The sequence below is a fragment of the Cyanistes caeruleus genome, chromosome 2 (genome assembly GCF_971803275.1).
Source record: "Cyanistes caeruleus chromosome 2, bCyaCae1.hap1.1, whole genome shotgun sequence".
In the NCBI taxonomy this organism is placed as follows: domain Eukaryota; kingdom Metazoa; phylum Chordata; class Aves; order Passeriformes; family Paridae; genus Cyanistes; species Cyanistes caeruleus.
Window position 1 is genome coordinate 31888214 of NC_141702.1, and position 12736 is coordinate 31900949.

Here is a 12736-nt window from a genome sequence, read left to right on the forward strand (position 1 = left end):
TTTATTTTGCTCAATGGCTCTGACAATCCCAAAGGCCTCTTAAAACTAAAGAGCTGGAAGTAAAACTAATTGCTCACTGAAGAGACCCTGTTCATGCTGGGTTGTGACTTACATCCCCAGCAAATAAAACATCCCTCTTCCTGGAATACTCAGGCCCTGCTCAGTGCGGACAAGGGCAGCAGCACACAGGTGAAGAGTACCAGCTGTAATTGTGTTCTTGCATAAAGCAAATTTTATATCTGGAGCATACAAACCCTTCCAGTGCAAAATGTATTTTCCTGCAAAGCAGAAAGGGATACATGTATTTAAATAGGGAGGGAGAAAAAGTGTGAAGAGACAATTTAGATTTATTTCACTTACAGTACTGCTGAACTCCACTGTTAAGTGTAGAGTTCTGTGAGCTTGTACAAAGTGTCTTAGTCAACTTCCTTTAGCAGAAAAGGCCTATGAAGGACTCTAATCTCCTCTCTGTATATCTTAATTCCTTTAAATCATGTAATGGCTTTGTGTTTGAAAAAAGATGTGTGCGGCTTATTCCTGAGTTATCAATAGTAGTGATCTTTTTAACAGATGGGAAGTTTTAGCAAGTCCCGAAATAATTACAGGATAAAACCTTCACAATTCTGTGTGAGTGTTTGATTAATTATACAGCTCTGACTAAAATAAAAAACCAAACCAAAATAAAACAAGAAAACTGCTTTGTTTCATTATGAGTTTCAATTGCAAAGAGAAAGAAAATACATTTGCCCAAATTTCAAATCCTAAAACCTGAATTTTTGGTCACTGGGGGAAAATATTATCATATTACTATCTAAATATTTACACGGATGTTTTTCTCCTACTCCTAAATAAAGGTACACCATGATGTTCACAGTATATCTAAATATATATATATATGTAGCTTTGGCTATTTAAGTTTAGATGCACGTTTCAGAACATTAGTGATATTGTGTAGCAATATCCTTGAGAGCAAGGATTAGGATGTTTATGTTCTCACCTTCAATCTCCTACTTCACACTTTGGGTTTGTAGTGAATGCAAACTGCCTCCCTTGTGGATATGAGAAGTTAATCCCTGGTGCTTCTGGCAATTCGTACACATGATGGATTCTAAAACTGCTATTAAAAATATCTATGCAAGGCTCCAGGTGATGAAGGCATTGCATGTGCAAAGTTCTCCCAGTTTGTAAACATTATATCTTCAGAGTGACTGAGTTTCTTTAGACACATTGCCCAGTAAAGCTCAACAAACTCAGCTTGATTTGGAGCCAAGATGTGACACTGGCACTTAGGCCACACTTCCACTGATTTAAAAAGGAAATTTGGTTATTGGAATCTAAACTTTCCTTTTGTCCTTACTAATAATGGCAGCACCACTTTGTTACATATAATTGCAGATATAAATAATATCAATTAGCTCTCTGACTGCTTGACTGTGCCACTCAGTCAGGATAATGTTTCTCTACTAGTATTACTGTCTATAATTAATAATGTGTGATTTCTTGACCACAAAACAATATACTGTTAAGAATTGCCTTCAGTGTATTACTTCTGTATTACTTGCATCGTATCCTTCATCTATATTTTTTTCTCTCCAAATCCTATATTTGTCTTTCAACAGGATCAGGATCATCAGTGAATTAATTTTTCTCTTTCTCAAATGGTATTTAACATAGAAAGACTACAAAATTGAATTTTGAGACTCTTTTAAAACATTCACCTATTCTTTCTTACTTTTTTTTGTCTTTTGTATTTCTGCAGATATATTCAGTCTTAAGTTGCTTTGTTCTTTTTGTTAAAATATAGTTTCCAGGGCAAAAAGAACAGATATTAAATTCCTGTACTAAGCTATTAGCTTTCAAGATAAATTAAGTGTTGAATTACTGTAATATGAGAAGAGTAGGATAATTAAATGAGAATAATACATTAATACTTCTATGTTTCTCCTCCAGACCATGTAGAACAATTATGTTTCCTAAATCATAGGGGACCATGGACATACTATTAAAGGAATAATTCTTCTTCATTTTCTTCACCATCTATTTGCAGCTATAATAATTTTTACAGGGTACATAGAGGTCTTTATTACACCTACAGGACTATTTCCATCCCAGGCCATTTGAATTGTAACACAAGTAATGCAAAAAAACTTACTTTCTATAGCTTGATGAGCCACTGTACTCTTGAGAGACACTTAATAACATTTCTGCTTTTGATTCTGCCTTTTGACATCTCATCCCAATGACATTAAGGTTAAAGCATGTGGTTATTGCTACTTTAGTATGCACGTTTTCTACATTGAATAGTCTGAGAAAGGTTTGGTAAACATTTAACAATTATCTGAAATATTTCTTATATAAGAATAAACAAAAAGAGTGCAAAAATATATGATGGTTTGTAACAGTAACTGCACTGCACAGCCTTAAAGGTCTTACTGTGTTTTTCATGTGTTAAAGTAACTACAAACAAAGAATCTTCCTTAATTCTGCCCTTAAATGATACTAAACAGTCTGAGAGACTGAGATGGGGAACCTGACTGGGCTGCTCCCTGTCTGTAGTAAGAGGAGAGTTATACTTGCTCTTCCCTGCTGATCTATAATTGAGGTCCCCAAAGCAGCCTGTGTAGAAGATGTTGTTGCCACACTATTTTAAGAGCTACAGAGCTTTAAGGAAATTTTCTTAATTTTAATGTTGTCTGCCAGTGAAGGAGTTGAGCCTTACTGGCTCAATAAATAATGCCATTTCCAACATCAATGAGGTGAGGAAGGCATTTTCTGATAGGAAGGATCTCATGGATTCCTGAGACTCAGCTAGCTTCAGTATCTTAATTAAACCATAACCAGTCTTAAACTGAGTAGGTCAATGCACTAATATCTGTCTAGAGTGTGTGAGTGTTGTCACACATAAAAGTACATTTGAATTTTGATGGTACCTTATTAAGATGAGAGCTAACTTGCTGCAATCAATTAGTGTGAGTGGTCTTCAACTGATTCACTAACAGCTAAACTATGGTAGCACATGCCCAGCTTTAGGAAGGCCCATTTTTACCTGGGGCTAGGGCATGCTAAATGAACACAGTCATGGATTCAGCTGATGGACACAAATAATCCACAAATATCGCCACTGCAACCCAGAAATCTTTAATTCTGTTTGTACCTTATCCTTGATCTCTCTACACCAAAGCATTATTCAGACTGATTCTTCCAGCTCATCTCCAGCTCTAGCTTTTTAATAGCTCTCAGCAGAAGAGAAAAAATTGTGTGATGAGAAGAAATATTTTCTCAGTGGAAGCACATGAAGTAAGAAAGACATCAATCACCACCACTTACTCTTCTTTACCTGGGAGTCATTTCTTCACTTGTACATACTCACAGAGTTGAATGTTGCTGCAGGCGATGTGCGATGTGAGCCCTGATTGTGATGCTCCACCCACTGACTGTACAGCAACAAACCCAAAGGAAGTCCTTCATCTTGTTCTTTGCTACTCTCATGCTATGGCACATTGTCACCCCTTCGTAAACCATGAAAGAGATCATGGAAGGAGAACAAGGCAGTCTTGAAATAATCTCTTCCTGCTTTCTTGTATTTCAAAGGATACACAATTTTTCTTCAAAATAAAGAAATGTAACTGCAGCTCTCTCTGATACTTCTTCCCTGCCTCCCTCAGGAGGGGAAGAAGTAGAAACTAAAGCTTTAGGTATTATTTTGACTACAGTTTAAAACATCTTCAGTGTAATTGGTTCCAACTATTGCTGCAAGAAAACACACACATTAGTCAAATAACATTCTAAACTTGAATATACCTAAACTGCCTAAACTTATATAAGTGTGCTACTGCCAGGACCCTGCAGCTCATGCTGATGAGACATTTCTGGGGTCAGGAGCAATCGAGCCAAACCCCCACAACGTATAAAAGAAGGCCTTAGGGAGTGCTGGTGACAAGTGATGCTGCCAACAAGGGCATGCTGTGGCAGCTTGGGCAGCAGTTCACGTGGAAGGGTGTGCAGGAAGGATGCTGAAGCCCTGCCAGCTCAGCCAGAGAGCAGTGGCATCCACCCCACAGAAAGCCATGGCCTCTCTAAGCTCTGCATGCTCCCTGAATGACACAGCTGCCCAGGGAGAGCTCCAGGGACAACTTGCTGACACTCAGGTGTCAGCTGCAGGGCATGCTTAAGGGATCAGGAGCACAAGAAATTCTCTCCTCTATTCTTCCTGTTGCAGGGAATGATGAGAGAAGAAACAGGAAGAGACAGCAGATCAATACCTGACTTTCAGCCTGGTGTCACTGGCAGAATTTAGGGAGGTTTTTTTGTCTGTGGGTCAGTTTACAGGCCACCAGGGCTGCCGGATCAGATGGGATACACTTATCTCAAAGGTACACTCTAAAGCTGCAGTGCAGTGCCTGAGGCCCCATGTGCTCCAGCCTCATTTCACAATGCTAAGGTGTGTAGAGCAGGGATCACCCATTCCTTTGTGCTTGCACAGATGCATGGTTGGACCCTGAGGTGCTACAGTGGGCAAGGTTAACAAGTAGACTCTGGCAAGTGTCCTTCTTTCTTGCCTATAAAATATTCCATAGTGATAAACTTTGAGGTCATCAGATGATGGAACCAGGAAAAAGATATGCCTCCTCATGATTCTCCTCTCTTTCTGGGATGTCCTGGTGTAGCTGGAGGATATTATAAATTTAGGATCACAATTTTGTAGCATAAGAAAAATAGCTCTCCAAAAACTCTTTGGCTAGGTGGAAGTGGAGAAGGGGCATTGATCAATCTATGCTTTTTTGATCCCATGTTAAAACACTACATCTGAAATGAAAAGCCTATGGAGACTATTCCTAACAAATCACAAGTTTAAAGATTTCCTTTACTGTCTTATCAGTATTTAAAGTGTAAATGGATACAGTGTTTTTCAGATCATTTTAAGGTGTGCTGGTCTAATATATATGTTAAATGTACTGTTTAAGATATGCTTTTTGTCCCATATTTAATCCTTTATGTTTCTGTCATAGCCATGTGATTTGGTTTACTGTGCTTGTAGTCAGAATTAGTTTAATTTACTGAATTATGAATATATAAGGTTTAATGAATTACGAATATGTACAGCTATGGCAAGATAGGATTTCCCTGATGTATATTATCCTGTTTGTCCACTGAGTGTACATTACTGCTGCCAGAAGAGAGAGCTGCATTATGAAAAAAGCACCTTCTGTAAATATCCACTTCATATTTATGGTTTTAGGTTTTGGTCTTTTCCAGCTAGGAAGTTGTGAAATACTTGGCATACTATACCATTTTTATTTCCTATAAAATATGGAAGGGATTTTACTGGCAAAGTGAGCTGACCCCAGCTCAGTAAATTTGATTGCACAACTGCTAATATATTCTCTATTACTTCAGTCTTGGGTGTCTACTGAGCAGAGGCTTTTAAAAACATTGACCATGCAGAAGGCTTGATACATTTTTGTTGTGTATAACTGGCCAACAAGCCAATTTCCTTAGATCAACTCAGAAGTGACAGGCAATTGCACTGAAGTACTGTTTCCTTCCTGCTGATTAACTGGAGCTCTTGTCTGGTACCTAGTACCATATGTTCTCTGTATCTCTTTATATTCATATTTTACCCACTATATCCTATAGATCCCAAACTAGTGTGTCCCTCAAAATGAGTCTTTTCCAAACTCACCTCAAGTTTCCTACTTCTCCAAGGGTCAGCTGATAGCCTCTGTGTGATATCTGCCAAGAATGTGACAACAACAAAACCTGCAGTCAGTCTTCAGGGTTCTTTGGCTTAAGGATCCCCACAGAAAACTGAGTGACTCTCAGCAGTGAAGGAGTCTTTTTTAGTCTCAAGCAATAGGTTAAATAAATGGCTTTAAATTAACAGAGCTTTGGCTGAGTTGTGGAGGAGAGTAACCCATCCTTCTGTGGAGCTGTCAGAGAGCAGAGAGCAGAGCATCCACGTCCCAGAGCAGCTCAGTAGCAGGAACAGGATGGTCCTGTGCTGTGAGTGGCTACCAAAAAGAGCTCACTACTGTGTCTGAAAGACTGTGCTTACAAAGCTAAGTAAAGCAGTGCAAGAGGTGACCTTCGATGAAGTGGCATAGACTGACTGCACCCACGCTCCACTGCAGTGGTTCTGAGCCTCCCTCCTCATTGCTCCTGTATAATACTCCTGTGGCACTATGATCCTATGATGCTCTGCTTGTTGTCTGTGTACCTATCTTAGTCAGTTTGTTTGTTTTAATTTGGAGTCTCTGAAATAATGCTGAAGCTAGCCCAGCCTGTCTAACTGGTTTATGGTGATTGTTTTCTTAGCAGGAAACTGGAGGTATTTGTGTTGTGCTGGAGGACTGTGGAGGGATACAAATCTGTCTTGTCAACACTGCATTTGCAATGGTCTGTGGCACACACTGACCCTTAAACTGGACCCAGGGATTGCTTCAGAGCATGCTAGTTTTAGTCTAAGCTATTCCTCTGAGTGACACCCAACACTAAGGCAACAGTGTGCACTCAGTCCAGCAGTAGGGATAAAGATGCTTCTCCTACACTCTATTTTATTTAGCTGTACAATCAGAGGATTCCAGCTGCTGAGCTATTGCTCCCTTAGCATGGTCTGTTTCCAGATCTACACAAACCTATCTTGGGATCACTAATATTAGTTTTTTCTGCAGAGGTCACACTGGGATTCCTGTGCTCAGCTGCTAATGGCTGTGGTGCACAGCTCCTGCTGACACTGTGTACTTCTCTGTTTGCCACTGGCTTGCTGATGGTCTCCAGCTGCTTTAGGTGGTTCTGAATTTTTTGCCAGTTTGGTGATAACAAGCAGTCCACACAAACCACACTTCACAGAAGTAAGATATATTTGGCATCATTTCCTTCTTCTCAAATAGCCCGTTTCTCCAGAGTAGGGTCATCCTAGTGAGGCAGATTCAAACATTTGCTTAATGCATAAAAATGACCTTACTGTTTGTTTCAATTCAGTTTTATTTCTATCTTTAAATAGTTTTCTATAGTAATGCACCAGGCTGCTACAAAACCTACATACCCACGAGAGTACCCTTAGCTTGAGTCAGCTCCTGTGCTCTCCAGCAGATATCTTAAGAGTTCTATTTACCTTCATTTTATCTTCCTGTAAGGAGTTTCCTCTTCCTGCTCTTCTTCATTGTCTGCATGCCTCCAATTTTGTATTTCATACCAACAATTCTACTTCCTATGAACACAAATTTACTCTAAGATTAACATATGTTTGAACTATACATCAATTAATCTGAAGACCATATGAATCCTTGTTGCCTTTTCAAATTCAATGAAAATATTTGCAACATTTTATGATGAAACATGGCAAGTTCCTTTTTCATCCTGATTCAAATATTTGCTGTATTTTGATTTGGTCTCTTGCTTCCATGAGGTTTGCTGGGTACTCTATACTAAAGTTCTGCTGACAAGTTTTCTTGTACAGTATCTTTCTGTGGGAGTTCTTGTGAAATTTGCATTGCTCAAACAAACAAACAAACAAAAAAATTATCTGCACCCCTAGAATTCTTGCCTAAATTAGCATGACACCCAATAAACTATGTTTGCCAGCTTCTGCTTTCACATTTTTGTTTTCCAATAGATATGGAGATTTTTGTCCCTGGCTCTCAATTTTTTAAGAGCTTGGGAACAAAAGAGAGAAAACAGAGGGAATTCCCCTCTGAGTACATGCAATTTTCCAAATAATAGCAGAGGCTTGACCTTTTTCGTAATCACTGTACCTTGCACAGACATTAAAACTTTGAATGGCCCCATGCAGTGCAAAAATTATACCCCAATCTTGCTCCTATGTTCCAAATTTCAGTTAAAACCTTTTATATGGAGCTCATGCAACCCTATCATCAAAGCTGAAAAGGCAAACTCTTCATCACATATGATTTACAAGAATATTAGAATTTAATTTTCATTGATTCAGAACTCCTTTGCAAATTGCTGGTTTAGGGTAAAAAATAGATTTCCCATTAAATCCTGATTTGTGCAAAATCAAGACCAAAAAGAATGTGATAAAATGCTTTAGAATTTCAGATAATTTAGAAATATTTTAGCAGTGTTTCTCTTGAACAGTGACCTTCTATTATTCTGTATTTCAGGCTCAGGGAGCTCTTCAATTCATGTATTGACTACTAAAAGTATTATTTATTGTGAATTTTTCATGGTGTATTATATATTTGCTATGTTCTTTCTAGCTACTGCAGGATCTTTTGGTGGAGATTCTGGTGTTAGTGGTGAGGGAAGGGGATGATTTGTTTCTCCAGATGAGCTTCTAAAAGAAGTCTGTTGTATTACACTTGATAACTGCCATAATTAGGCAAAGGGGTTAAGAAATTAATAAGTGTTGTCATTTTCTTAAAGAATAAGTTAATAAAACATGCACATTTAAAAGGTTGAAGGCAGCCTGCTAGGAGGTTTATTTTCAGTAAACAAGAGATTCAAGTAAATAAATTAGTTTTCATTCTTAGTGGGCATATTGCTTATCATCATTTTCATAGTAGAGGCAACATGAAGTCAGCAAAGAGATCTGAGAATTGGTAAAGCCAGGAAAATGCTTTTTAGGGATCTTGAGTAAGAGGCAGACTTTATTAGGCAAATTATAATTAGACTCGTATGAGTGTTTGAGCCATGCCTGTTTGGTCCCATGCCTTTTCCCTGTCCTGTATGAAAGATGATCACTGTCCCAGCACCCCTAGAGCAGAAGTGGGAAAGAGATCATAGCCAGCAATTCTGCTTGCCCTAACAGAGGAAAGGTGGGCTACAACTCCATTGTAGCTGTGGGATTCAAACTGTCAGACAGTCTTGTCATCCAAAATATGTCGAAGCTGCCACATTCGCATCAACTCTCCCAGTGAGTCAGAGCTTATCTGACATCCCCCACTGACGGTCAGAGTCTGACTTGCTGCAGGCTGTGTGTTAAAGTCACCATAAAATCCCAGGCCAGAGTGCCACAGCTGATAGAACAAGCTTTGAGTAAGGATTTTTATTTTCAAAACTTCTACTAATGCCCATGAAACAAGGTCAACAGAAATCATTGCATTTCTAGAAAGAGCACTGTTCATTACCACTAATCACAAAAATGAATCATCTGCAAGCTGCCTGCACTTACAACTGTCTTGCTTTGCTTATTGGATGGCACAGTGCCTGCTCATGTGTTGTTTAGACGTAGTGTAGGGAATAGGTGTCAGAAAAAATGATTTTACCAGGATAATTTAAATAGAACAACAACTGTTATCTTGTTAGCAATAATTTCCCTTTTGGTGACAGAACAAGAAAGCATTATTCTCCCATGAAGCTTCCCAGCCTGCTGGCACCTGCTCCCTGCTGCAGCATCATGAAGTTTAGTCAGTCAGGCTCCTGTACTGCTGTCTCTGAGATGGGGCCCGTTCTTGCCAGGGTTACCAGAACATCAAGAACATGTTTTCATCTTACTCAATTTGCAATTCTTGTTTTGATATCACAGACTAGGAAAGTACAGAAGAGGAAATGTTTCGTAGCCAGCAGTTTGGGTTTTTTTCTTCTTCTGTCACTTGCTGGAGCTAATTTCCCCAAAGTACTTCATCTTTTCAGTAGGACAAAATGTTCTAAACTTTTTGCATTAAAGTTTTTGGACCTTCTGTATAACCCATCCAGAAGGGGATTTCTAAAGAAGCCTAAGAATATCTATTGTCTCTGGCTTTAAGTGCTCTGAATCAGTTATGAGGGATATACTGATTGTCCCCTTCACAGGGGTCAAATAATTGCAGGAATTTGAGTTTAATTACCCCTGTCTGTTTTCTGTTTTCTTTTTTTTTTTTCCTATTCAAATAAGTCAGAACTGTAAACATGAAAATAAACAATTCTTGCTCAGCTTCTCATCATAGTGTAACACAGTCTAAACCACTTCTCAACTCCCACTCAACATTCAGAAAACAGAGCATCTCACATGGAGCACCTGCCATCTTGCAGAATAGTGCCATATGTGATTATCTACAAGATTTATGTAGAGATATAACACCAAACTTAAGATAGAGAGGAATGTTTCCTCTTACTGGAGGCTATGGTTAGAGCATAAAAATTGTGCAGGTACCTCCATGATCCCTTTTTTGTCTTGCCTCTTATTTTAATTATTGACAAAGCATAAGTAAGAACTGCCAGAAAAAAGACTGCAATAAAGTTAAAAATACTTCAGCAGGGATATAAATTATTTCAGTGTGCTACCACTGCTTTGTTTTTGCCTTCATGACCCAGTCATACATCTTGAAAACATTTTAAGTATGTTCTGATTTCAAAATCAAATATGGATTTTTATTTTCTGTATCTCAGAAAATATATTAAAAATGTTTTGGCAAACTAGTTTCCATTTCAGTTAGAAAATTTGTCTGTAAAGTAGTCAGGCATCCAAGTTTGGGATCAAAGCCCATCTAATCGAGTTTTGTAAATTTTTAAAGATCTAGAGAGAGGGCTGTATGCATTTGTTTCATAAACTGCAGGAGTAAATGTTCTAAACTATATGTATTTAAAGAACTAACTGAAATACAGGCAAATTCATGTCATTTTCCTATGAATCACTTAATTTGTTGTCGTTGTGTTGGAGAAAAAAAATGCCTACTAGATTTTTTTTTTACCAGTAGCTTCCACCAAAACTGACTTCTAAGGAGAATTCATTAAAGTTTTTCCTTACATTTATTCTAAAGAAAGTTAAGGAAATAATGATGCTGTACTTAGTGGGGATAATAAGAATGAATAGTACTATTCAAATAATCTTCATATCTATCATGCATTAGCATATGAACAATAGACATCTAATATTTTCAGCTACTTTCTTTATTCTCTCTCTCTCTCTCCTCTTTGTGTATGGGACATGCCATTGGTTTGAGTTTTTACATCTCAGTTGGCTATGATGACTAGCTAAATACTGATATAACTAATCTGAAAAATTTTAGGGTTCTGGAAGCCCCATGCATCATCCAACTGACCAACTGGAGAATTCTTTGGAGTGTGGTTGTATAACAACCACAGAAGACTTATTAAGTAAAATATTTTAAAAATAGAAGATAGGTACAGCTTTTGCTGTAGTGTCAAAGCTGCAGTAATTTGTCAGGTGGAAGAAGTGTTAAGAGGGACCTGAGTTAATTGATGGAAATGAACAAGACTTCATATGCATCTTGAAATTTTAGCATAATTCTCTAGTGCTATTCATCTTGGTGACAGAGAAGAACTTTCCTGATGTTTTGCTGTTAATAAATACTATTTAATTAACCTAAAGTTCTTGCTAGTAGAGTACTCTGTTTCTAAATTTAAAGAGCTTAAGCAGATGTCCCAGGCACAAAGGAAGACCTTCTCAAATATCCTCAGTCGAGAAGTCCCAAATGGACGGCTACACAGATTCCATAGCTCAGGGAGAAGAAACTAGTACAAATGGGTCTTTGAAAAAATGTAAAAGTAATGTGGCTCCTGACCTGCAAACAGAGCAGGTCTTTTATTTTGATGATAATTTTAATAATATTTTACTGTTATTTTAATGATATTTTACTACTTATACTGTGCTTGAGACTTGTTCAGGCTCAACTCCCATAAGCATACAAGAGCACAGGGCTTTTAAGAGAATTAACAAAATGGAAATCTGCAAACTACATCAGTGCCAAATTGAACTGGTAGGTGGCAACATGAATCCAGTCTTGCGTATTACAGAGGAGGTGAGAAAGGCAGCACAGTTTCTTTAATCTCACGCTTTCTCTTCCTGCTTGTAGGAAGATCCTAAGTGTTTTTTCCACAAAAAGACATTCAACTCTTCCCAACTGGTTTCTATTTTTTTTTTTTTTCTAGGGAATGAGGCAAGTGGGAGGAAAGAATACAGTATTGTTCTGCATGGACTGTAATTTTTTCAGAAAAACTGTTTTACCTCATAAAGCATAGCATCTTCGAGCCTAAAATACTTTTTGGAAATATACCAGTCAAGAGCCAGAGGTCCCCCCAGGTTTCACAGGAAGGAAATAAATTTTCAGAGGAGATGAATTATCACCCCAAGAGATAAGGGTCAAGTTCTAATGGGAAATTGGTATGCTGCAGTGTTGGTGGCCAGCTGTTGGTAGCCTGGTGCCAGTCCCAGGTGTGGAGCAGCTTCAGGAGTGGCATTTGCACCACTGGCTCAGGTACCTAAGCTTTCCTTGTACTGAATGTAGTGAGCACAGGGAGCTGGGGATGCTGAGGAGGTGGGAGTAAACCACTAAAGCTGCTGGGAAGGCATGCAATTCTTTAGTACACAGGGTGAAGTTTCTCACCTATTTTTCCCTCTTTTTTTTTTTTTATTAACCAATTCCACCTCCATGAGGATACAAGAAGATTAGACTTCCTGAGTTAGACTTTATGTAACATGAAACAATTTCAAACAGATGATCTTCAGCAATAAAAAAAACTACTTTTATGTGTTGCATAGTCTCTGGGTGGCCAGCAGGTACCCATCTATCTGTTCTATCACCCCCCTTCCTCAACTGGCAAAGAAAGAAACTATTACTAGAGCATCATGGCCTGAGGCATCTAAACCCAATACAATCTGCCATGCTAAAACTAAAAGAGGAAAGAGAATGGACAGGTTAAAAAAAAAAAGGAGCAAAAAAAAAAAAGGAGCAAAATGAAACAAAGAAGCAAAAACCTAAACAAATAAGAAGAGCAAAGAAACAAAAAACTAAAAGCAATGCGTCAAATCTGGAGAGGGCAACAACCATTCATT